The sequence below is a fragment of the Loxodonta africana genome, chromosome 3 (assembly GCF_030014295.1).
Source record: "Loxodonta africana isolate mLoxAfr1 chromosome 3, mLoxAfr1.hap2, whole genome shotgun sequence".
Lineage (NCBI taxonomy): Eukaryota > Metazoa > Chordata > Mammalia > Proboscidea > Elephantidae > Loxodonta > Loxodonta africana.
In genome coordinates this window covers 152485778-152512918 of record NC_087344.1, presented here as the reverse complement: position 1 = coordinate 152512918, position 27141 = coordinate 152485778, and the positions used below count along the sequence as shown (strand labels likewise).

At 43.1% G+C, this 27141-nt stretch overlaps 3 non-coding genes across 3 annotated transcripts; 1 reads left to right on the top strand and 2 right to left on the bottom strand.

Moving 5' to 3' along the window:
- Positions 1-21294: 21294 nt before the first annotated feature.
- TRNAN-GUU (transfer RNA asparagine (anticodon GUU)) lies at positions 21295-21368 on the top strand. The gene has a single exon. It is a non-coding gene; the product is annotated as a tRNA-Asn (tRNA).
- Positions 21369-25701: 4333 nt separating this feature from the next.
- On the bottom strand, positions 25702-25782 carry TRNAK-CUU (transfer RNA lysine (anticodon CUU)). The gene has a single exon. It is a non-coding gene; the product is annotated as a tRNA-Lys (tRNA).
- A 952-nt stretch (positions 25783-26734) lies between these two features.
- Positions 26735-26806, bottom strand: TRNAH-GUG (transfer RNA histidin (anticodon GUG)). The gene has a single exon. It is a non-coding gene; the product is annotated as a tRNA-His (tRNA).
- Between the last annotated feature and the right edge of the window lie 335 nt (positions 26807-27141).

Sequence of the window (27141 nt, the reverse complement as noted above, 5' to 3'; positions counted from 1 at the left end):
ACCACTGCTGAGACACCTTTAAATATTACACACAGGAAACTGTGGCAGCTTTGCAGTGTAATAGATGCTGTTTGGCCTTGTTGTTCTTGTTGTTGTTAGGTGCCGTCAAGTTAGTTCCGACTCATAGCGACCCTATGCACAACAGAAGGAAACACTGCCCGGTCCTGAGCCATCCTTACGGTCGTTGTTATGCTTGAGCTCGTTTTTGCAACCACTGTGTCAATCCACCTCATTGAGGGCCTTCCTCTTTTCCGCTGACCCTGTACTCTGCCAAGCATGATGTCCTTCTCCAGGGATCCCTCCTGAAAACATGTCCAAAGTACGTAAGTTGCATTCTCGCCATCCTTGCTTCTAAGGAGCATTCTGGTTGTACTTCTAAAACTGATTTGTTTGTTCTTTTGGCAGTCCATGGTATATTCAATATTTTTCGCCAACACCACAATTCAAAGGCATCAATTCTTCCTCAGTCTTCCTTATTCATTGTCCAGCTTTCACTTACATATGATGCGATTGAAAATACCATGGCTTGGATCAGGTGCACCTTAGTCTTCAAAGTGACATCTTCGCTCTTCAACACTTTGCAGCAGATTTACCCAATGAAATGCATCTTTTGATTTCTTGACTGCTGTTTCCATGGCTGTTGATTGTGGATCCAAGTAAAATGAAATCCTTGACAACTTCAGTCTTTTCTCTGTTTATCATGATGTTGCTCATTGGTCCAGTTGTGAGGATTTTTGTTTTATTTATGTTGAGGTGCAATCCATACTGAAGGGTGTGGTCTGTGATCTTCATTAGTAAGTGCTTCAAGTCCCTTTCACTTTCAACAAGCAAGGTTGTGTCGCCTGCATAACGCAGGGTGTTGATGAGTCTTCCTCCAAACCTGATGTCCTGTTCTTCATTTAGTCCATCTTCTTGTATTATTGCTCAGCATATAGATTGAATAGATACGGTGGAAGAGTACAACCCTGAGGCACACCTGTTTGACCTAGGGACCCACAAAGACCCAAGTCCTGCCCTGACAATCACCTGCCCTCCCTGGACCATGAGAAGTGGGTGAAGGCAAAGAAAAGGAAAATAACACTATTGTTTGCAGAAATTTCCCCTCGAGACAGGAAACTCTGGTAAATGAGGCCAAGTTTGTGGTTTATGCTATGCCATTGCCCTAAACCCAAAGCGGATATTACCTAAATTCCTGAGATGCAAATGAAATGATAATTTCCTGAGATGCAAATGAAATGATAGAAGTCAATAAAATGCGGGGAGGAAAGAGAAAGCAAGACCGGTGAGCCCACTCACGCAGGTCAACCGTCCTCAAGTCCTGTCTGAGAGAGGACGTGAGATTAATTCGTGGAAACTATGGATGCTAAAGGAGTATTTTCACACTTGTTTTGAGATACTTATAGATTTGAGTCAGAATCAACTCTGTGGCAATAGGATTGCGATTTGAAGTGTGATGCACGTGCTGTTTTGCTAGGTACGTCTGTAGCGTAATGGCGAGAGACGTGGACTTTGAGTTCAGCGCCCCCAATTCGAGTCTTGGTTGGTGCTTAGTGTGTAGTTAAAAGGGTTTTTCTTTCCTCCTTTTTTAAATTATTAAATCCTTAAATGATGAATTAAATTTGTTACCCCTAGTCCGCGTCACCCTCCTGGTCGTGATTTAAGAGCGAGAAAGGTTTTGGGCTAGGAGGGAAGACAAGAGGGGAGCCCTAGGCTCCGCGGAGCGCGAGTTGCTCCAGATCCCCGCGCCACTCCTGCTCCTCGTGGCCTTTTGGGCCTCACAGCCCGGTCCCCTCGTCCTCTCGCCTCCTCCTCAGAAACGGAGGTCCCAGAAACCCTCAGAAAATAGCTGAGGAAGGAGGAGAGACTGGAAAGAACAGAGAAGACAATTGGAAGGAAAAAGGGAGGAGGTAGGGAATGGGAGGCAGATGAATTGGGCGTTCACAGCAGCAGTTTCAGTTGCTGGTTGTGGACCACCTACGCTCCTCACTCAGGAGCGCCCCCATCGCTTCCTGTCCCACCGGAGAACCCGGTTCCACTGATAAATCTCAAAGCTGCTTGCCTGGCATTTGTTCTTGCAAAGTTTCCTTTCACTGTGTGGACGCGTGAAGTGGATTAAGTTGGTTGGCAAGTGAGTGGAAGCCAAGTGAAGGGCCTTGTGGGCTCCCTTGCTGTTGACTAGCAGATGGTGCACCCACCCCCCAAATGCACACCATTTTTCCTCTTGCAGCCTGTCTGCAGGGCCTGGAGGGGAAAACTGGAATAACAAGGTGTAACATTATTTCTTTAGAGACAAAGAGAGAGAAATACCAGATAATTGGTTATATGAGTTGAAAGTGATTATCTCTGAAGAACAAGAAATTAGAAAGGGATCCGGGGACTTCTGTTTTTCATAACAAACTTTTGGGCATATATTACTTTGATAAAAACATGTACTAAATAAAAATAATGTCTTTGTTATTAAGATGATTTTAAAGTTCATTGTATTGAAAAATTTTTTGATTGTTATTTTTTTTATTAACTTTTATTAAGCTTCAAGTGAACGTTTACAAATCCAATCAGTCTGTCACATATAAGTTTACATACATCTTACTCCGTACTCCCACCTGCTCTTCCCCTATTGAGTCAGCCCTTCCAGTCTCTCCTTTCATGACAATTTTGCCAGCTTCCAACTCTCTCTATCCTCCCATCCCCCCTCCAGACAAGAGCTGCCAACACACTCTCAAGTGTCCACCTGATATAATTAGCTCACTCTTCATCAGCATCAATCTCCCACCCGCTGACCAGTCCCTTTCATGTCTGATGAGTTGTCTTCGGGGATGGTTCCTGTCCTGTGCCAACAGAAGGTCTGGGGTGCATGGCCGCCGGGATTCCTCTAGTCTCAGTCAGACCATTAAGTATGGTCTTTGTATGAGAATTTGGGGTCTGCATCCCACTGATCTCCTGTTCCCTCAGGAGTTCTCTGTTGTGCTCCCTGTCAGGGCAGTCATCGATTGTGGCCGGGCACCAACTAGTTCTTCTGGTCTCAGGATGATGTAGGTCTCTGGTTCATGTGGCCCTTTCTGTCTCTTGGGCTCCTAGTTGTCGTGTGACCTTGGTGTTCGTCATTTTCCTTTGCTCCAGGTGGGTTGAGACCAATTGATGCATCTTAGATGGCCACTTGTTAGCCTTTAAGACCCCAGATGCCACATTTCAAAGTGGGATGCAGAATGTTTTCATAATAGAATTATTTTGCCATTTGACATAGAAGTCCCCTCAAACCATTTTCCCCAGACCCCCGCCCCTGCTCCGCTGACCTTTGAAGCATTCATTTTATTCCAGAAACTTCTTTGCTTTTGGTCCAGTCCAATTGAGCTGACCTTCCATGTATTGAGTGTTGTCTTTCCCTTCACCCAAAGTAGTTCTTATCTACTGATTAATCAATAAAAAACCCTCTCCCTCCCTCCCTCCCTCCCTCCCTCCCCCCTTCGTAACCACAAGAGTATGTGTTCTTCTCAGTTTTTACTATTTCTCAAGATCTTATAATAGTGGTCTTATACAATATTTGTCCTTTTGCCTCTAACTAATTTCGCTCAGCATAATGCCTTCCAGGTTCCTCCATGTTATGAAATGTTTCACAGATTTGTCACTGTTCTTTATTGATGCGTAGTATTCCATTGTGTGAATATACCACAATTTATTTACCCATTCATCCGTTGATGGACACCTTGGTTGCTTCCAGCTTTTTGCTATTGTAAACAGAGCTGCAATAAACATGGGTGTGCATATATCTGTTTGTGTGAAGGCTCTTGTATCTCCAGGGTATATTCCGAGGAGTGGGATTTCTGGGTTGTATGGTAGTTCTATTTCTAACTGTTTAAGATAACGCCAGATAGATTTCCAAAGTGGTTGTACCATTTTACATTCCCACCAGCAGTGAATAAGAGTTCCAATCTCTCCGCAGCCTCTCCAACATTTATTATTTTGTGTTTTTTGGATTAATGCCAGCCTTGCTGGTGTGAGATGGAATCTCATCGTAGTTTTAATTTGCATTTCTCTAATGGCTAATGATCGAGAGCATTTTCTCATGTATCTGTTGGCTGCCTGAATATCTTCTTTAGTGAAATGTGTGTTCATATCCTTTGCCCACTTCTTGATTGGGTTGTTTGTCTTTTTGTGGTTGAGTTTTGACAGAATCATGTAGATTTTGGAGATCAGGGGCTGGTCTGAGATGTCATAGCTGAAAATTCTTTCCCAGTCTGTAGGTGGTCTTTTTACTCTTTTGGTGTAGTCTTTAGATGAGCATAGATGTTTGATTTTTAGGAGCTCCCAGTTATCAGGTTTCTCTTCATCATTTTTGGTAATTTTTTGTATTCTGTTTATGCCTTGTATTAGGGCTCCTAGGGTTGTCCCTATTTTTTCTTTCATGATCTTTATCGTTTTAGTCTTTATGTTTAGGTCTTTGATCCATTTGCAGTTAGTTTTTGTGCATGGTGTGAGGTATGGGTCCTGTTTCATTCTTTTGCAAATGGATATCCAGTTATGCCAGCACCATTTGTTAAAAAGACTATCTTTTCCCCAATTTACTGACACTGGTCCTTTGTCAAATATCAGCTGCTTTTACGTGGATGGGTTTATATCTGGGTTCTCAATTCTGATCCATTGGTCTATGTGCCTGTTGTTGTACCAGTACCAGGCTGTTTTGACTACTGTGGCTGTATAATAGCTTCTGAAATCAGGTAGAGTGAGGCCTCCCACTTTCTTCTTCTTTTTCAGTAATGCTTTGCTTATCCGGGGCTTCTTTCCCTTCCATATGAAATTGGTGATTTGTTTCTCTATCCCCTTAAAATATGACATTGGAATTTGGATCGGAAGTGCGTTATATGTATAGATGGCTTTTGGTAGAATAGACATTTTTACTATGTTAAGTCTTCCTATCCATGAGCAAGGTATGTTTTTCCACTTAAGTATGTCCTTTTGAATTTCTTGTAGTAGAGCTTTGTAGTTTTCTTTGTATAGGTCTTTTACATCCTTGGTAAGATTTATTCCTAAGTATTTTATCTTCTTGGGGGCTACTGTGAATGGTATTGATTTGGTTATTTCCTCTTTGGTGTTCTTTTTGTTGATGTAGAGGAATCCAAGTGATTTTTGTATGTTTATTTTATAACCTGAGACTCTGCCAAACTCTTCTATGAGTTTCAGTAGTTTTCTGGAGGATTCCTTAGGGTTTTCTGTGTATAAGATCATGTCATCTGCAAATAGTGATAACTTTACTTCCTCCTTGCCAATCCGGATACCCTTTATTTCTTTGTCTAGCCTAATTGCCCTGGCTAGGACTTCAAGTACGATGTTGAATAAGAGCGGTGATAAAGGGCATCCTTGTCTGGTTCCCGTTCTCAAGGGAAATGCTTTCAGGTTCTCTCCATTTAGAGTGATATTGGCTGTTGGCTTTGCATAGATGCCCTTTATTATGTTGAGGAATTTTCCTTCAATTCCTATTTTGGTAAGAGTTTTTATCATAAATGGGTGTTGGACTTTGTCAAATGCCTTTTCTGCATCAATTGATAAGATCATGTGGTTTTTATCTTTTGTTTTATTTATGTGATGGATTACATTAATGGTTTTTCTGATATTAAACCAGCCTTGCATACTTGGTATAAATCCCACTTGATCATGGTGAATTATTTTTTTGATGTGTTGTTGGATTCTGTTGGCTAGAATTTTGTTGAGGATTTTTGCATCTATGTTCATGAGGGATATAGGTCTGTAATTTTCTTTGTTTGTACTGTCTTTACCTGGTTTTGGTATCAGGGAGATGGTGGCTTCATAGAATGAGTTGGGTAGTATTCCGTCCTTTTCTATGCTTTGAAATACCTTCAGTAGTAGTGGTGTTAACTCCTCTCTGAAAGTTTGGTAGAACTCTGCAGTGAAGCCGTCCGGGCCAGGGCTTTTTTTTGTTGGAAATTTTTTGATTACCGTTTCAATCTCTTTTTTTGTTATGGGTCTATTTAGTTGTTCTACTTCTGAATGTGTTAGTTTAGGTAGGTAGTGTTTTTCCAAGAATTCATCCATTTCTTCTAGGTTTTCAAATTTGTTACAGTACAATTTTTTGTAGTAATCTGAAATGATTCTTTTAATTTCATTTGGTTCTGTTGTGATGTGGTCCTTCTCGTTTCTTATTCGGGTTATTTGTTTCCTTTCCTGTATTTCTTTAGTCAGTCTAGCCAATGGTTTATCAATTCTGTTAATTTTTTCGAAGAACCAGCTCTTGGCTTTGTTAATTCTTTCAATTGTTTTTCTGTTCTCTAATTCATTTAGTTCAGCTCTAATTTTTATTATTTGTTTTCTTCTGGTGCCTGATGGGTTCTTTTGTTGCTCACTTTCTATTTGTTCAAGTTGAAGGGACAGTTCTCTGATTTTGGCTCTTTCTTCTTTTTGTATGTGTGCATTTATCGATATAAATTGGCCTCTGAGCACTGCTTTTGCTGTGTCCCAGAGGTTTTGATAGGAAGTATTTTCATTCTCGTTGCATTCTATGAATTTCCTTATTCCCTCCTTGATGTCTTCTATAACCCAGTCTTCTTTCAGGAGGGTATTGTTCATTTTCCAAGAATTTGATTTCTTTTCCCTAGTTTTTCTGTTATTGATTTCTAGTTTTATTGCCTTGTGGTCTGAGAAGATGCTTTGTAATATTTCGATGTTTTGGACTCTGCAAAGGTTTGTTTTATGACCTAATATGTGGTCTATTCTAGAGAATGTTCCATGTGCGCTAGAAAAAAAAGTATACTTTGCAGCAGTTGGGTGGAGAGTTCTGTATAAGTCAATGAGGTCAAGTTGGTTGATTGTTGTAGTTAGGTCTTCCGTGTCTCTATTGAGCTTCTTACTGGATGTCCTGTCCTTCTCCGAAAGTGGTGTGTTGAAGTCTCCTACTATAATTGTGGAGGTGTCTATCTCACTTTTCAATTCTGTTACAATTTGATTTATGTATCTTGCAGCCCTGTCATTGGGTGCATAAATATTTAATATGGTTATGTCTTCCTGATCAATTGTCCCTTTTATCATTATGTAGTGTCCTTCTTTATCCTTTGTGGTGGATTTAAGTCTAAAGTCTATTTTGTCAGAAATTAATATTGCTACTCCTCTTCTTTTTTGCTTATTGTTTGCTTGATATTTTTTTTCCATCCTTTGAGTTTTAGTTTGTTTGTGTCTCTAAGTCTAAGGTGTGTCTCTTGTAGGCAGCATATAGATGGATCGTGTTTCTTTATCCAGTCCGTGACTCTCTGTCTCTTTATTGGTGCATTTAGTCCATTTACATTCAGCGTAATTATAGATAAATAAGTTTTTAGTGTTGTCATTTTGATGCCTTTTCATGTGTGTTGTTGGCAATTTCATTTTTCCACATACTTTTTTGTGCTGAGACGTTTTTCTTAGTAAATTGTGAGATCCTCATTTTCATAGTATTTGACTTTATGTTAGTTGAGTCGTTACGTTTTTCTTGAGTTATGGAGTTGTTATATCTTTTTGTGGTTACCTTATTATTTACCCCTATTTTTCTAAGTAAAAACCTAACTTGTATTGTTCTATATCGCCTTGTATCACTCTCCATCTGGCAGTTCAATGCCTCCTGTATTTAGTCCCTCTTTTTGATTATTGTGATCTTTTACCTATTGACTTCCATGATTCCCTGTTATGTGTATTGTTATTTATTTATTTTTTAAATTAATCTTAATTTGTTTGTTTTTGTGATTTCCCTATTTGAGTTGATATTAGGACATTCTGTTTTGTGACCTTGTATTGTGCTGGTATCTGATATTATTGGTTTTCTGACCAAACAATATCCTTTAGTATTTCTTGTAGCTTTGGTTTGGTTTTTGCAAATTCTCTAAACTTGTGTTTATCTGTAAATATCTTAATTTCGCCTTCATATTTCAGAGAGAGTTTTGCTGGATATATGATCCTTGGCTGGCAGTTTTTCTCCTTCAGTGCTCTGTATATGTCATCCCATTCCCTTCTTGCCTGCATGGTTTCTGCTGAGTAGTCTGAACTTATTCTTATTGATTCTCCCTTGAAGGAAACCTTTCTTTTCTCCCTGGCTGCTTTTAAAATTTTCTGTTTATCTTTGGTTTTGGCAAGTTTGATGATAATATGTCTTGGTGTTTTTCTTTTTGGATCAATCTTAAATGGGGTTCGATGAGCATCTTGGATAGATATCCTTTTGTCTTTCATGATGTCAGGGAAGTTTTGTGTCAGGAGTTCTTCAACTATTTTCTCTGTGTTTTCTGTCCCCCCTCCCTGTTCTGGGACTCCAATCACACGCAAGTTATCCTTCTTGATAGAGTCCCACATGATTCTTACGATTTCTTCATTTTTTTAAATTCTTTTATCTGATTTTTTTCCAGCTATGTTGGTGTTGATTCCCTGGTCCTCCAGATGTCCCACTCTGCATTCTAATTGCTCGAGTCTGCTCCTCTGAGTTCCTATTGCGTTGTCTAATTCTATAATTTTATTGTTAATCTTTTGGATTTCTACATGCTGTCTCTCTATGGATTCTTGCAACTTATTAATTTTTCCACTATGTTCTTGAATAATCTTTTTGAGTTCTTCAACAGTTTTATTGGTGTGTTCCTTGACTTTTTCTGCAGTTTGCCTTATTTCATTTGTGATGTCTTGAAGCATTCTGTAAATTAGTTTTTTATATTCTGTATCTGATAATTCCAGGATTGTATCTTCATTTGGGAAAGATTTTGATTCTTTTGTTTGGGGGGTTGGAGAAGCTGTCATGGTTTGCTTCTTTATGTGGTTTGATATGGACTGCTGTCTCCGAGCTATCACTGGAAAACTAGTTTTTCCAGAAAAACCGCTAAAAAAAAAATGCAGTCAGATCCCTATCAGAGTTTTCCCTCTGGCTCAGGCTATTCGGATGTTAATGAAGCCGCCTGGGGAGGGTGGGGGAGGGATCAGAGAGATAGGAGAGTAGCTCCTCAGAATATAGCCAGCATTGCTTGTCTTGCTTGGAATGACTATTATATCTGAGATTTCCGGGGCGCATCGCCTATGTGTGCTGTCTGTGTGGAGATTGCCCCCGGGGGGTCTGGCCCCCTGGAGTCATGGTCAGATCCTCAGCTGCCAGCCTGGGGCGGTGCACTCCCGGCTCCAAAATCAGTCACTGCCGCCCGAGGACTCCCCGTCCCCCCTACCGCGTCGCTGGGCCGCTGGCTGGGCTCCCCCCGGGTCAGCTCAGGCCAGCGGAGCAGCTCCCTGCGCCTATGCAGTGACTGCGCGTCCCGGCTGGGACACCACTCTTCCCGCTCCAAGACCCATCACTGTCTCCCGGGGCCTTCTCCCACCGGCTGAGTCACCACGCCGCCGGCGCGAACTGGCTGGGCCCCCTCCCGGGGTTAGTTCAGGGGGGTGGTGCAGCTCCCCGCGCCCGCTCCCCTCTTAAATCCGGGCGGGACGGCTCCCCGGCTGGGACGCTGCTCTCCCCGTTCCAAGACCAGTCACTGCCTCCCGGGAACTTCTCCCACCGGTTGCACCGCCACACCGCCCGCGAACGCGCTGGGCCCCCTCCCGGAATAAGTTCGGGGGCTAGGGCTAGGCCCCTTGTTTGTGCCGTCTGCCCCCGTGGGCTTTGTCCCAAATCGGGCGCCGAAGGTCACCTGAGTGGTACGCTGGCTCCAGGCTCTGAAAACAATTGCTGCCTCTCCGTATTTGTTCATTCTCCGTCTCTAAATCTGTGTTTGTTGTTCAGGGTTCCTAGATTGTTATGTATGTGATCCATTCACTTGTTTTTCCGAGTCTTTGTTGCAAGAGGGATCCGCGGTAGCGTCCACCTAGTCCGCCATCTTGGCCCCGCCTGTATTGAAATTTTGATATAGTCATATGTATGACTCTGGGGTTTGTGTCTCATGTATAAATCTCTTCCCACTGTAAGATTATAAAAATTTTTATTGGGGGTAATTTTGAAGCAAACATCAAATCATTATTTCCCTTTCAGTGAGCTGAACTCACTGAAAGGGAAATAATGAGCTAGTAAACTCCCAGATCCTTCCAGATGTGACTAATTCCACCACTCATGTCCTGAAGCATCAACAGCTGAGAGGACTGGACGTGATTTAGTGCTAAACAGTCCTGAGACCAAGGAAATCCATTAAACTCTGCAAATTTCAGCTTCCTTATCAGCAACTCGCCAAAGTTTGCCTTCAGCGTTGGCTCAGATGTTTTGGGCAATCTTTCACCGCCAGGGAGAAGAGAAGCTCTCAGCTGTTACTCTTCAGGCTAACTCAGTCCATAGGCCATACAACTTCTCCTTTTAAGGTCCTGCACATTGCCTAGTTTTCTTTGTATCTACCCTTGATTGACCTTTTTGGTATCCTCTTTGGTATCCGGCAGCTCCTCAGGTTGTACAGAAAGATCCCTATGTACTGTCTCCACAGCCGCCACGAGGGACCAGGCCTCTTCCCCTTGGAACTGTTGAAATCAATTCAAATGTTTTTTTCTGCCACTCCAGCTACTCTGTATCCAGGACTCCAATTACATGGATATTAGGCCACTTGATGTTTTCTCACACATCAGTGATGTTTTGTTCTTTCCATTTTTAGTTCTTCCCCCCACCCCCCCCCCCCGGTTTCATTTTGGATAATCGATATAGCTATGTCATCCTATAAAAAAGAGAAAGACACTCAATGAAATGGATTGACACAGTGGCTGCAGCAATGAGCTCAAGCATAACAACAATTGTAAATGGAGCAGGACCAGGCAATGTTTTGTTCTGTGGTACATAGGGTCACTATGAGTCGGAACTGACTCAACAGCACCAAACAATAGCATGACTCCTGCAGTCTAATCTGCTGCTAAAACCATCCAGTGTATTTTTCATCTCTAGAAGTTTTAGCTGAGTCCTTTTTTTTTTTTTTTAAACACATCCTTCATTTCTCTCCTCATCAAGCTCAGGCTTTCTTCCATCTTCCTGAACGTATAGAGTGTGTTTGAAGTAGCTGTTTTACTATCTCGTCTACCGATTCTATCATATAAGTTATTTCTGTGTCTGTTTCTGTTGAATGACTTTTCTCATGGTTATGGATCATATTTTCCTGCACGAGGTCTCCACTTCTTTGCATACCTGATAATTTTTATTGGATGCTAGATGTTATGATTTTTATGTTAAGTACTTTTTTTTTTAGTTCTTTAAATATTTTTGGACTTTGCTCTGGGATGTAGTTAAGTTACTTGGAAACAATTTGATTCTTTCCAGGCTGGCTTTTAAGCTTTGTTATTCAGGTTCAGAACATCCTTTAGTCTAAGGCTAATTTGGACACAGTGTTGAGGTATTGCCCCTCTGAAAACTCTCCTTCATGTCACATGTGTTAGATATTCAGGCTGGTGGGAACACAGGCTGTTACTGGCTCAGTCTCAGCTCTGTCCTACACTTCCTGTGGTTCAGTGCCTCCAAAGAGCTGTTTCACATATATTTTGTTTAAGATGGAAAAGTAACACCATCTCTGCTACTCCATCATTGCCCAAAGCAGAAATCTGTACACTTTTATTTTGTTATTTTTCACAATTAAGGAAAAAATCTTATCCTGGATGTTGTTTCCTATCTCCCATACCTAATATGTGCCATACGGTATGCTATGTGCATTATATCATCCCATTAATCTATACAATAACTCTATGAGATGGTTAATTTTATTATTTTCATATGAGACTTGAAACATTGAAGGAGCTGGCCCAAGGCCAAACAGAAGGCAAGTAGTGGTTCCAGGACTGGAAAGGGGGCCTTCCCAGAGGTAGTGCCCCTAGCCACAGACCAGACCAAAGATCTTTGTAACAACCTTGGTATATCTGATATGCCTGGAATCCAGTATCCAAGGAGTTCCTAGCTACTGTGTCTGTTGATTTCTTTGGGTCATAAACTACTCCCTTAAGGAGCCAGAGCATGACTTAGCCCTTAAACTCTGGCTGAGAAATGCCCTTAATCTCTCTGAAAACTCATGTTTTCTCGTGGGAAAGGCACTGAAAATGGACTTTGGTCTTACTTCAGATATTTTATGTTTGGGCGAGGAAACCTCCTGCCACTGGGGAGAAATGTTCATGGGAAGAAAAGTTCAGCGCTCTTCCTCATCGAGATATATCAGTCCGGTAGGATGTACGGCTTCTAGTTTCAACGTCCTGAATACTCCGTTGGCATCTTGTACTTGGTTTTCTTTGAACCTGCCTTTGTCTTTCCTCCCCGTTGCCCTCCCTAGCATCTTTTGGGGCACAAAAAACCACTAAGTGCCAAGGAAACATAGCAAATCATGATTCTTCTGAGTAGAATTAGAGAACCTGAGGGATCTCTAAAAACTATTCCAAGCACCCTCTCATTTACAGACAGAGACTCCAGCTCCAAGTTGAGGTCCATGACTTCCCCAAGACAAGTGGCAAGGCTGAAGCAGATAGAGTAGGTCCTTGGTCCCCCAGGGTCTGGAAAGACATAACTAGGAGGCAGACGACTTCATTCAGGTCAAGGCCACAGCACAATAGCCTACTGGTGGGAGATCTGAGGCTGAGACCCAGAATCTAAGGGCTATATATATCCAGGGTGATTCTACCAGAAAGCCTATTCTTATACTCCGAGGTCAATGAGAAATTAGAAGTGTTTGTCATTTTACTAAGATTGGTGTTGCATTCTCCAAATCCTGGGCACTTTTTCTAACTTACACCTTTTTTTGTTAGGGTTTTAGGCTGATTTTTGTGCAAGAAATTCTCAAGCATAAAGGGGTTGCAGATAATTTCTTTCATCGATTGAATTCGACTGACATGTTCACAGGCTGGTTAGAATCCATGTTCTTTTCTTCTTTTTTTTTTTTTTTTTGCCTTTCTCTAGGCTGCAATTCCACAGCAATATCAATATCAATATTTCTGTGGAAAAAAATCTAGCTAATCAATCAAGAAGTAGACATAAGTTGTAGGAATGTATTGTAATGCAATAGAAGCCTGAGAAGCAAATGAAATGCTTTGACTGTCCCGCAACTGACCACCAATCTTTGGGTGTCTTCATGTGACTTGAGGGTCTGGAATTTAAGTCAACAGGAGCTGGAACTTCCTGAGGCTAGAAATCTTATGAGGAGAAATCTTTCTGCTACTGAGGACTGTGGGCTCTGGGTAAATTAAAAAAAATAGAAGCCCCCAAATCGTCGACTAAGTCTGGATTGAAATAATGAATGAAGCCATAGGTAACACATTTCAATTAGTAGTTAATGAAGAACGTTGAAAGAGAAGGAAAGCTGTAAGCAAAAGTACCCTCCACCTGTCATCTCCTGTAGGTTCTGGTTCTTCTCTGGGTAGTTGTGCTGTGTTGTGGCTTCTCTACTCCCTGAGGATGTTTGAACTTTTAGTGACACCTGGCCCTGGAACCCACGCAGGGCCAGCTTCATGGGCACATGACATGTGCAGTCACAGAGACCCCCACCTCAGAATGACCCTCATGCTTGGTTTAATGTTCTGCTCTCATCGTCCTGGAATTATTTATAATTTTTTCTTAGACCTTGTGTTTTTGTCAGTGAAATTCAAAGGGAGAAGAAAGTGTGAATGTGAACAGAGGAAGGTATATGTCTGTCTACTGCAGTTCCTCGCTGGCTCATTTACATTCCTGATAACCCATGAGCACACAATTAAGGTGAACCGACAATGCATGGGGGTTCAGCAAAACTCAAAGTGAGTATAAGGTGTCAAGCACGAGACAAAGCAGAGTCAAGGCATGACAGATTCAGACAGTAAAATAAACAAGTAAAAACCCTTTTTTAGATTCAGATAGTTTATTATTTACATGGACAGTGAAAGGAAAAGTTGTCAAAGGTGCCAGCTACTCATAGCACTCTCATAAGATGACACCCAGAAAGGGGGCCAGATGGCTGCAACATAAGTAATCGGACTCTCTGTTGCTGATGAGTCAATGCCTTGCTGCAGCTGAGCAGTTTTATATCCTGCGGCTGTGCCCTAAGGAGGGCTATGTGAAAAGTTCCTCACCTAGCTGGAAGCAGGGGGTGGATGGGAAAACTGTCTAGTGGCAGCCTCTCACAGCAAAGCCAGGTAGATGAGAAAAGGGTCAAGCTCCTCTCAAGACTGTCCATATTATGTTCCTGGATGGAGGACAGGGTATTCCACCAAGACTTGGGTTCTGACCTACATGGCCTATGTGGACATGTACAAGGTGGCCAGAACAGGATGGCAGATCGTTCCCCTGCATGAGGTGTGTCTAAAACTGAAGGGGGCACTAACAGCCCCAGGAAGAAATGCTTTCTTGTCAACCAGAACTTGTTTCAGGATTTCAGGCTGTGAAAACAGACAGGATTTTTTTTTTTTTTTTACTGACATTAAGAAGAGCATCAGCCATGGTATTCTCTCTCCCTCTAGTGTTAGGATTGCATTGTGTCCCCTGAAGAGATACGTTGAAATCCCAACCCCTGTACCTGTGAATGTGACCTTCTTTGGTGTTATAAGGTCTTTGAAGATTAACCCACCGCGGGTGGAGTCAATTCCGACTCACAGCGACCCTGTAAGACAGAGCAGAACTGCCTCTTAGGGTTTCCAAGGCTGTAAACTCTTACGGAGGCCCACAGTTAGGTAACACCGGAGAAGAGTGAGTCTTAACCCTAATCCCCCAGGTGCTGTTTTATAAAAGAGAGGAGACTTGCAGAGAGGGCCGGCACTTGAGGAAGACACCAGGTGAGAAACGATCCCCTCGAAGACCAGTGAAGGCCAAGAAACCAATCCTCCAATGTCTACCAACAAAAAGAATTCTTTCCCCAGAGGCCCACTAGAAGCATAGCCCTGCCGACGCCCCCAAAAGACACGTAAAGCCATGTAATGCAACCAGAGACCCGAGCTCCCAAAGCCTAGTGCAGATACAGGACTACAGTTGATTCCACAGCCATCCAGTCCTTCGAGGGCAAAAGACGCCAAAGGAAAGCGCGAGTGCAAGCCACCAAAAGCACAAATTACGCAGTCAAGTATTCCACATATAGGGGAAATCGCGGGGATCAGCACATCCAAAGTCCGATAAATAAGTCTCGTTCTGAGAAAACCATTTTCGTAATCCTAGTGTGTTCAAGAACAGATAAATATGAACTGTTCCTCTGCCGCCCGGACACAGCCTCACACCCCTTACTCTTCCGCAGACGGTCATTTCGCCATCCTCAGTCCCGATCCCTCACAGCCCCTCTGCGTTCCCACTGCACTCAATTTCAAACGACAACGCTGGACTCCTTCCCACAGCACGGACAATCACAACTTCTTAAAGCGGAAGATGCAGATCCAGCAGGCACTGCGCAGCCGTGTCTACATAAGACACGCCTCCGTTAGTGACGTCTCGGAACGCGCTCTTCCCGCTTACCCATGCCCCGCCCCCTGCCCGCTTTTTCCTCCTCCCACTCTTCTCAGCCGGCCAATGAGCGGGCCGGCAACCAGAGCCAGAGGTGACGCCTACCTTTTGCCCCTCCCCCGCTACCGCCTCCCCGCACTGTTGAGGTGGCGAGCGGAGCCCCGCGGCCGGGCCCTGCTAGGTCTCTCCCGACTGCGGGGGTTTTTCGCCTCTCTGCTTCCCGCACCACTTCGGCGGACAGCTGAAGCCTGCGCATGCTTCTCGGAATAAAGTCTTTCAATGCGTAGGCTAGAACGATTGTTCTACTTGATTCTAAATGTTTACAAAGGAAACCAGTCCCTTTCAAATCCAGTCTTCTTTGTGATACAGCACTATCTGTATTTCTTTATTACAACGCATTAAGGAAGCCTGTTGCCTTCTTGAAAGTTCAGTTTCATTCATTGAAACTCATTTATTGTATTTTGAATCTTCAGTTGTGTGAAAGGGTCTTGAATTATTTTATTGACTTTATTCCCTTTCTGGAACTGGTCATTCACATTTGGACCTCTTAGACTCATCTGATTTTTCTCCTGTTTTTACTTCCTTGCTCTTTCTGCTTTGTTTCCTTGGAAATATTTTTGACATTATCCTCACAACTCTACTATTACGGTTTTAATTTCCAAGATTTTTTTTTTCTCTGAATGCTACTTTCTTTCTTGCAACCAGTTTTTTTTTTTTTTTTTTTTTATGGGTGAAATATTTTACCTATGCGTTATTATGTTGTTAGGTGCCATGGGGCCGTCTCCCACTCATAGCGACCATGTGTACAACAGAAGGAAACACTGCCCGGTCCTGCGCCATGGCCACAATCTTTGCTATGTTTGAGCCCATTTTTGAAGCCACTGAGTCAATCTATCTCCTCGAGGGTCTTTCTATTTTTCCCTGACTCTCCTTCACTAAGCATGGTGTCTTTCTCCAGGGACTGGTCCCTCCTGATAACAATGTCTAAAGTAAGTGAGACAAGTCTGGCCATCCTTACAGGGTAGCTTTGTGGCCTGAGATGTGATCTATTCTGGAGAACAATGCATGTGCCCTGGAGAAAAATGTGTGCTTTGCAGCTGTTTGGTGGAGTGTTCTAAATATGTCTATAAGTTTACTGATTGTGTCCTTTAAATCTTCTGTATCTTTGTTGAATTTCCTTCTAAATGCTGTGAACACCCACTTCCCCTTCTATTCCCTACTTTCTCCCTTTTCTTTCTCTCCTTCTTCCTCAGCTATTTTCTGCGGGTTTCTGGGACCTCCGTTTCTGAGGTAGAGATGAGAGGACGAGGAGACAGGGCTGCAAGACGCAAAAGGCCAAGGGACTCAGATCTGGAGCCGCTCGCGCTCCCCTCCTGTTTGTTCCCTCCTCGCTCGATCACGACCCAGAATAGGGCTAACACGTTTCATTCATCTTTTAAGAAGTTTTTTTTTTTTTTAATTCTTCATTTGAATTAAACAGGTCCCTCTGAGACTTGAACTCGGATCGCTGGATTCAGAGTCCAGAGTGCTCACCATTACACCATGGAACCACTTTAGGAGCCGCTCAGTGCATATCCATTCCAAACCTCAATCCCATTACCGTGGAGTTGATTCCAACTGGTATCTATGAGCATCTCAATAAAAAACCAAACTCAAATCCACTGCCATCCAATCAGTTCTGACGCATTATCTATGAGCATCTCAATACAAGTGTGAAAGTACTCCTTTAGCATCCATAGTTTCCAAGAACTAATCTCAAGGCTGTCCTTTCTCAGACAGGACTTGAGAACGGTTGACCTGTGTCAGTGGGCTCACCGGTCTCGCTTTCTCTCTGCTCCTCTCCTTTTATTGACTTCTATCATTTCATTCGCATCTCAGGAAATGAGGTAAAATCCACTTTGGGCTTAGGGCGATGGCACAGCATAAACCACAAACTCGGCCTCATTTACCAGAGTTTCCTATTGTGAGGTGAAACTTATGCAAACAATAGTGTTATTTTCCTTTTCTTTGCCTTCACCCACTTCTCATGGTCCAGGGAGGGCAGGTGATTGTCAGGGCAGGACTTGGGTCTCTGTGGGTCCCTGAGCCAAGCAGCACCTATCACACTGCAAAGCTGCCAGAGTTTCCTGTGTGTAATATATAAAGGTGTCTCAGCAGTGGTTTATCTGGGGGCTGGGTTTGGGAGGCAAGAGAACTTTCATTTTCTTTATACACTTCTTTTTTGATAAGCTTTTCTTACAAAAACATGTATTTGTTAGATTTACAATAAAAAAACGATTAACCATGTTTAACGTTTATACACTCGGACAAACCAGACTGACCTCATCTCCTGTGACTCAAAAGGGACCACAGGGGTTGAGGCTATGAGACAGGGCTCTGACACTTACACAGCCACAGTCTGTTTTCTGAGAACTTGGCCACGTCCATTACATTCCAGTTTCTTAATGTATTATTCACTGTTTTTTAGTTGTTTTTTTTGTTTTTTTAAACGTAACCATTGGATAAAGAATTTAACTTCATCCAAAGAATTTTGTCTTTGACTTTGGTTTCTGACTGGTATCTCTAAACCAAAAATAAACAAACAAAACCAAATATATTTGGTCAATTCTGACTCATAATAACACTATAGGACAGGACAGAACTGCCCAATAGGTTTCTAGGGATGTAAATCCTTACAGAAGCAGATTGCCACAACTTTCTCCTCAGAGCGACTGGTGAGTTCAAACCACCGACCTGTGGGTTAGCACCCCAGCACTTAACCACTGCCCCACAAGGGCTCCTTGAGATACCTTTAAACCCTTGGAATTTGCTGAGTAATTGAGGTGTCTTTGTTTTCTATAGACCTCCAGAACACACCTGAAGATTTATGCTAATAAGGTGACTCAGGTGAGGGGTTGGCTAGGCTAGAAAGGCCACCTCCTGATATCAGCCAATCTGGAGGGGGGAGGGATAAGCTTTGCTGGACTATCCATATGTGTTGGATGCAGGCCACACCCCTGAGAAAGCTCCTCTTAAAACTGATTGGCTGATCACATGAGACCACATCATGGAGGTGGTTACACAATATTACATTATGAAAAAGCGATCAGCCCAACATCTGCCAAACCACTGAGAATCATAACCTAATCAAGTTGATATGTAACATTAACCATCCCAGGTCCTATGTGGTCAACCTGTCATTATGTGGCTGGCTGATAGCCCCCACCTCCACTGGAGATGGGTATCATCATATCAGGGACTCAGAGTTGTTCTCTGCTTTTGGTTGTCTGGGCACTCACTCAGTAGTGGCTGTAGCCAGGTTAGCCTCTGTGAATGGAAGCCCATGTCACTGAGCCCATGCATAATTTACATGCCTGCTGCTAGGCCACTCTGTTATGAGTCCATTGGGCAGTCCTAGACTTTCCGTTTAGTTCCTTTTGATGGTTTTCACAGCTCTGTCGAGCTTGTCTATCAGATCTCTCATGGACATCGTGTTTTCTCCGTGTGTGTGTAAAACAGCTGCTTTGCAGTTGGCTAAATCTAACATCTAGGACATCTGGGAATTGGGAGCTGGTTTCTATTATTTTTCCCTTGAAAATGTTTCTTTGCATGTCTAGTATTTTTTAATATTTGGATACTTTGAATGATATGTTGTAGTGTATTCTGATATCTTTCTCCAGAGTATCAATTTTTTGTTCTAGGAGACCTTATGGGCAGTTCTACTGTGTCATATGGGGTTGCTGTGAGTTGGAATTGATTTGATGGCACACAACAGCAACAACAAGCATTATGACTACTGGCTGATTACTTTGGACTCATGTTGGACTGGATTTAGTCTTTAAGGTGAATCTGTGGAAAGCTCAAGGTGCTTACCAAAACCCTCTAACTTGTTGGAACTCAACCTCCAAACTCTGTCTACCCTGCAGCTCTTACCAGGGCTTGGTTTGCAGCTTTGTTAGGGACTGTCAAGAGTAGGCCTTACCTTAGGGCATGAGTTGTGCTCTTAAAGAGAGAGTCTTAGCTGGATGCTGAGAGCAGTCAAGAGTTGTTAACAAAGCTTGAATTTCAACATTGCCTGGTACTGACCTCTGGGATCTCTGTTCTGTTCTGTTCTCCACCCAGTAGCATCTGTCCTCTGGCAAGCTTTGGTTAGTACCTTCCTGCACATGAGCAGCCTAGCACTCAGCAAATGACGTGCAGTAGACCTACAGGTGGACTTCTGAAAACTGGCCTCTAAAACGTTTTCTCCCCTCCGGTGCTCTAATCTGTCCTAACTCTGATCTCTGCCTCCTCGTGTGAACACCATGCTCTTCTGGGATTTCAGCTTGCTGTACCACCATCAGAATTCTTCCCAACCCTCTCTCAGGGATCACAGCCTTGTGCTGCTTCTGTTCAATGTCTGCAAACTGGTGCTTCACTTGTTTTATCTATTTCTATGGTTGTTTAAATTAAGAAGACTAGCCTGGGAGCCTCTACCATGTCATAGCTGCAGATGAACAGAAGGGTACAGCAGACCACCTTTAAAACGGGGGCTTTTCCACATGGGTTACTGATTCTTGTCAGTGCATTTACAAATGAGGGTTTAGTCACATGTGTTACTGATTTCAAAATAATATGAGTATTGTTTTCCAATTTACAAATGACCTCAACCAAAGAGTTTCTTTTTCTTTTATTAACAAGTATAGTGAAACATGACGTGGAACTGCTGGAATCACTTTCAGCATGATGGCCTCACAAGACCTAGGCTAAATATCCTATTCGCTGGGGATAGTTTAATACTTTTGACTCTCCTAGGACCACAAAAGAAAGGGCTGGCAGAAGGAGACCTGTAAGGGACCAATACTGGTCCTGTTAGAGTGGACTGGGCCTAGGCTTTGTAGGTCCAGTAGAAAATGATAGCATTTCCAGAATCAGGAGACAGGTAGAGGGATGAGAGGCTTCCTTGAGGGGCAAAGGTGGGGAGGAGAGGCCCAGAGATACAAGCAGTCTTTGCAGGGGCCAGTAAATATATATGTGCTGGTATCTTCCTCCCCTTTTCTCTTCCTCCTTCCAATCCTGTCCCTCTTCCCTCTGAATCTCCCTGTTGATAATTTCCTCCATCCCTGTCTAGGCAGGACGGAGCCTGAGGCCTGGTCGCCCTGAGTCTCTTCTCCATACAAGATAACCCTTCTTCTATGGGGATTCTGTTTGGAGGCCTGTTGTAGCCTGTTCACCTTTCTTGGAATATTGGCTCTTTATACATTTTTTTTTTTTATATACGTAGACTAGAACAATTAGAATGACAAGAAGAAGCCAATTACTTTCAAATCCAGTTATCTTTCTGAAGCTTCTACAGCTTGATAGGAGAGAGAACGAGACAGCATCAACCCCCAAGAGTCGGAAGCACCATAGACCCAAAAGGACCCAGAATCTGGGTAGTCCAAACTAAGAAATCTGAAGTCTAGTCGTTCTCAGGGAAAAAGAAACTACCAGATGTATTCTTCTTTCCTGGCCAAACAGAAAGGGCAGTAGTTCTCAGAAGAGTTCCAGGTGGAACTCTTTTGTTGTCCCTGACAATAATACACTGGGCAGTGCACGCGGCTAGTCACTTTCTGAACATTCCTCGGGAAGGCCCAGGGCACGGAGCAGGGGGCACCGTGGACTCCGAGCCTGGAGGCTGGAGCGGATCTCGGCGGCCTCTGAACCCGGAGTCCTGCTGGGCGGCGGTTTGTCGCGCTTTCTCCCCTGCAGGTGCGACTGTGCGTCTCCAACCGCGCCTGGCCGCGGGTGTTTGAGTCCTTTAACTCATTCCGGCTCGGTGTCAACGTCCAAGGGTGTCCAACGGCGTGACTCTCGCCCTAACGGTCTCTTGCGCTCCCTCCCAGTTTTTGTAGAGCGGGGTGGGGCAGGCCAGAAAGATGCGAAGATGTCTCCAGCCTGAGGTTAAAGGGCAGTTCCTGACATCAGAAGACATGTTTGCAAGCGATAGTCACTGTGTCTCTGTGGCGCAATCGGTTAGCGCGTTCGGCTGTTAACCGAAAGATTGGTGGTTCGAGCCCACCCAGGGACGACGATAAGCTTTATTTGAAGCTCCCCGTTGCTGTTTAAAAGCAGGTTTAGGCTGTTACAGGCTTTTATCCTCAGAGCCCCTGGACCTCTATCCGCTTTGAATCAGACTCCAAAATATCCTGCGCGAAGATTCAAGTCCCATTTAAGGAAGTAGAGGAAGGAATTTCTCGGCAAAGGATACATTTCCCACCAAGCAAACGAACGGAGCTTCGGAGTTTACTTATTCCAGAGCCCCTGCACAGATTCTCTCACTTCCCGAGGCTGGGGTGTTACAAGTGCACACCCGGAAACCTGAAAAATCCCGAGAATGGAGAAGAAGGAAACCCCACCCTTATCTGTGGTGCAGCTACAAGCTCTGTGAGGAAATCTTGGTTCTGCCACGGTGGGACTTGGAACAAGTTATTCAATTCTTTGTGTCTCTATTTCTTCATGTATAAAAAGGGGCAAACAGGAGTACTTCCCTCAATGGCTAACCTAAATTTTAATGAGAGGGGTGAGTAAAGCACTTGAACACTTAATAAATGCTCACTGAAGTCAGCTATTATAATTCTTTTCAGTGGCATCGTCATCATCACCGTTGTCATCTACCCTGTCCTTTCAAGGAACTGCATATCCTTTCAGAGTACAGATAGACCATTTTATATTTAAGCATTTCTTAATTGATAGACATGACTTTGGTTCTAATGTTTATTGTCATAAACAATTCTTCAGGGGACAGCTTATACAAATATCGTTAATCACCTGTGTGAGTATTTCTCTCAAATAGATTCTTGGATGTGGGCTTGCCTGATCAAAGTATTTGCACATTTCAAATTTTGCTAGTTCCAGCCTAATTGCCCTTCAAAGAAGTTGTACCTGGTAATATCCCCACATTCTGGGAGAAAGCTCTTTTCTGGGCAACACTGTAACTGGTATTTTAATAGCAGTGCAAACCCATCACTTTCACTTGGCGAATGTTAGTGCTTGTTGGTTTTACGCATCACTCTGCATTTTGTGGATGAGGGGCTGGCTCTGTGATGTTCTTCTGTGTTCTCCTGACTCCTGGAATTCTGGAAGTGGTTTCCAGGAGACATGAGCTTGCATTCACCTGACTGTAGAGGTGTGGACAGAGGTAACCCTGTTCCCATCATTCCAGTGGAGAGCCTAGGCTGCAGCTGCTGAGGAACCCAGAGCTCACCCACTCTCCACAGTGGGACCTTCATGGCTGATCTTGAGCCAAATAAAAATTGGAAAGGGAAGCCTGTTGGAAAGGGAAGTTAAATTTTTTGTTAATTTAGGACTTTAAATAATGGATTTTTATTCTTATTCTGTGGCAACTAGAGGAGACATTGCATCCTTGAGACTTGATTTGGGGGAACTTCATGCTAGTGGGTGTTCTATTGTGCTTGTGGAATTGTTTGGTCCATGCTGGTATGTGGTGCTTGCTATAAAATCTTGTCTTCTGAGCTGGGGTAAACAAGTAACTAATGAAAACTTGTCAAAGAAATTAGAGGATGAGTTCTCAGTTAATTTTATTTAGATTCAAATCCTACTTTGAGAGATTTTGTGGTAAAATTAAAGAGACATCCCTCAGGTGTCTGAAATGCCTGTCACAGTGACCAGATTGCAAGTTCTCAGGAAGAGTCACATGAGGAGGGCAGAGAGTACTTTTTTTTTTTTTTTTTTTTGGTAATTCTGTGATGTTTTCCTCCCAGGGCACTTCACGTATGTTTGTCTGACAGTAGAAAATCAAGGGAGTTTATAGAAAGACACATGTACTGAGAAAATTCTCAGCTTCTCTACCCAAGCTGCCAGCTTCTGAAGGTTGAACAAGCACTAATCTCATTGTTTCAAATACAGTCTAGGTATTGTAGGTCCGTAAGTGTTCAGGAGAGTGGAGCAAAAGCATCCAGTTGAGGTTCTCTCTAATCTCTGTCTCACAAAACATGCATCACTGTTGAGGCTGACTCGTGCAGGGCGGAGTCCCCCACTCCCACCTTGCTTTCTCCCTACCACCTCTTTTTGTTGACCCCTATCATCCAGTTATATCTAAGATAATGAGATAATATCCAGTTTAGGCTTAGGAGAGGGAAAAAAAGAATATATTAGGACTTCAGACTAAGTAAGCCACACGCACTGCCTCAGTTTACAAAAATTCCCTGAGTGGGATGAAAGCTCTGCCAACATTGCTACCATTCTTTATCTCATAGATCAGAGTAGACGGATTACTGTCAGGGTGAGAGTGAGGATTTCCTGGGTCTCTTGGCTAAACAGCATCTAATAGCACCTCAATCAATTATTGCTTCATCCGTATGATTGATAATGTTTTACATCTGTATTATTGTTTTAAAAGACCATATAGCAAAATATTAACAAGCATTACCTCTTAAGATTGGAGTTGAGAATCAGAGGAAATTTCATTTCTTTTCACATCTTATGGGTTTTACAAAAGAATTACTGTATTACTTTTAAACAAATAATTGACTGACTTTAAAAGTATATATTAAAAGCCTCAGACAAACCAGAGCATATTCATTTGCTGTGACTCAAAGTTCACCACAGGCTGCTGAAGCCACAAGGCAGGCCACTAACCCACAATCACACCTGGCCCCTGAGATCTCGGGGAAGTCAGTCTTCATGGACCTCTTAATGCATCATGAGCCAGAATTTCCACAGGATTTTCTTTCCTTTTTTCTTCCCTTGGTTTTTCCAGTCTTCTCTGAGCTACACATTCATATATGCTAATTCCAAAACACTTAAAAAAAATTCTACATTTCGAAATTGCAGAAACATTGCAATGACTTTTGTGTGAAAAAGAGAATCCTTTTATGGTATTGAAAACATATGTCAGGTGCAGAACTTTATTTTAATGAAATAGGAAGGCTCTGACAAGAATATAAAGGTTATGACAATGATTGGTGGAAAATTTATCTCAGTGCTTATAAAGATCTGAGTGAAAGAAAGAGTGAATCAAGTGAATATACAGATAGGCAGCTTTGCAGTCAAAATATGATGTAGGTCTACAGACAGCAAACTCATTCTCATAAATGAAAGGAATCAGGAAAAACAAACTTGGAAAATAAACAAAACATAACCTATTTGACATAAATGCTGCCAAGGACAAAATTAATCACAACAAAAGTCTTAGGAATGAATATGCTCTCCGTGCCAGGTGTTCTGCATTACTTACATAGACAACAAAAAGATGAGTAGCCAAATGTGCCTGGCTTTTCATCCCACACACAAAAAGGAAAACATGGGAAAGAAAGATGGCCTGCTGACTGCAACAAGACATATGGGAAACCCATTGCTGAGGAACCAATTCTGACCAAAGCTAAGCAGTTTTAAAGTCGGCAGCTATGGCCTGAGGGAGAAGAGACCATAAAACCTAGTATCTCATGAGGACCTGGAAGGCTTTGAGGAACTGACCCATGACTGCCTCGCAGGGAAGACAGGGAGGCAAGTGAGAGATGGTCTCATGGCAGTTCTTTGCAAGCCTCGTGACAGTTTTTTACTTGCCTGCAATGTTTCTCGTTCCGGGAGAATCACTTTTTATGTTTAATGATAAATCATTTCCCACCAAAGCGATTTGGAAAAAGATGGTGACAACGGTTGCACAACTTGAATGTAATCAATGTCACTGAACAGCACATGTAGAAATTGTTGAGTAGCATATGTTTGGTTATGTATATTTTTAACACACACATACATATATTTCTGGTGTGTCAAAAATATGTTGTTGCTGTTGTAAGGCACGTCACTTGGGTTCCCACTCATGGCTATGGTATGTACAACAGAAGGACACACTGCTGGGTCCTGGGCCATCCTCACAGTCATTACTGTGTTTGAGCCCTTTGTTGTAGACACTGTGTCAACCCATTTTATCGAGGGTCTTCCTCTCTTTCACTGACCCTTCCCCAAGCATGATGTCCTTCTCCAGGGACTGGTCTCTCCTTCTGTAGGGACCAGTCCTTTCTAATAACATGTCCAAACTAATTGAGCCAAAGTCTTGCCATCCTTCTTCTAAGGATCGTTCTGGTTGTACTTCTTTCAAAACAGATTGGGAAGCAATTCCTGGAATAATTCACCAAAGTTTACAACAACATTGTCAGCAACAGCAATTTAGAAGCTCATAATTCATAGGGTTGCTATGAGTTGGAATCGACTGGAGGACAACAGGTTTAATTTTGGTTTAATTGTGTTGGGGGAGCCCTGGTGGTGCAGTGGTTAGGAGCTTCAATGCTATTTGAATTCAACAAGGGCTCCTTGGAAACTCTGTGGGGCAGTTTACTTTGTCCTATAGGGTCACTGAGTCAGAATCGAGTTGTTGGCAACAGTAGACAGATAAATGTACACGTTCAACGTGGGGCTCGAACCCACGACCTTGAGATTAAGAGTCTCATGCTCTACCAACTGAGCTAGCCGTGCACTGGAACTCTTATTTTTCTTATATTTTTATCATTTTCTTTAGGGAGATAGCGTTAATGGTCTAATTATAGGCTTAGTGTGAAAGTAATCTCTGGGTCTAGAATTTTATGGACGCAGTCTCTAACGTTTACCACTGAAAAAACTAGAGTTTCAATGACAGGGCCTGCGCAGGGTCGGGAGGACTCACCGGAAGTGGGAATCAAGAATCCTGAAACCCGGGTATTTCCGCAAATTCCTTCTGGACCAGGTCACTCTGAGAACCCGGTTCCGTTGACTCTGGCCCAGGAAGAGCGTGAGAGGAAGGGGATGAGAGCGGCAAACAACCGCGAGGAGCAGCAGGAGACAGGAAAAGCTTGCTTCTGGGATCTTGGAGCTGCAGCGGAAGCTCCCTACTTCCCAGTCCCAAACCCTTTTCTCCCCTAAACCATAACCCGGGGTTGGGGGGAGTGGGGTGGGGCAGCGGGGAGATGGTGATGCGTTATTGGAAAATAGGTCCTATTCGCTGTTTATGTGGGAGCACAAATTTGGTTTTTAAATACTAAAATTTTGAATAAAATAGCATATTCTTTGCGTGTGAAGGTCCTACCGAGAGTTAAACTCAGGTCGGATTCAGAGCCTCAGGGTACTTGCTGGCAGAATCCTTGACTCCTCTCCCCAAAGTGTTCAGACCTCCAACCTATGAAAGAGATGGTGAGCTCCAGGGTCATCCTCTAGAAGGGTCCTCCCCGCTACTCACGGAAAGGTCGAAGGAGTCTGCCGTTGCCGCCTTAGTTACAGCCCTCGAGGATTTTCATCCTGCCCCCAAGCACCTCTCCGTGTGTGGATGGCGGAAACTATTATTCACCAATTCTTTGTCTGCACTCCTGAGAGGCTGCTTTCAGCTCCAAAAAAAAAAAAAAAAAAAAAAGGCAGAGTAACAACGTTTAAAATTTAGGGCTGCCAAAGCAAGTTACAGCTGCTTGCCGTGACTCGGATTCGAACCGAGGTTGCTGCGGCCACAACGCAGAGTACTAACCACTATACGATCACGGCCACTCACACAGGACAACAGTACTTAAGTCCTTAAGAGAAACGGATGCACACTTCCACAAAAGACTCATCCAAGAATATCCATAGCAGCCTTGTTCAGAAAGAAAATCTGGAAATAACCTGATTGCCCGTCAATACTGGTGTATTCGCACTTTGGAATAACTTGCCTTAATATTGTGAAAATTGACTAGTGGATGGATATATTTTAAAAACACTATGCTGCTTGACCCTGCCCCCCCCAAAATTTAAAAAGTAAGATACCACAAGATTAAAAAAAAAACAAAACACTACAAGATACACATTCGTTAATGTGAACTCCAAGAGCAGGCAACACTAAT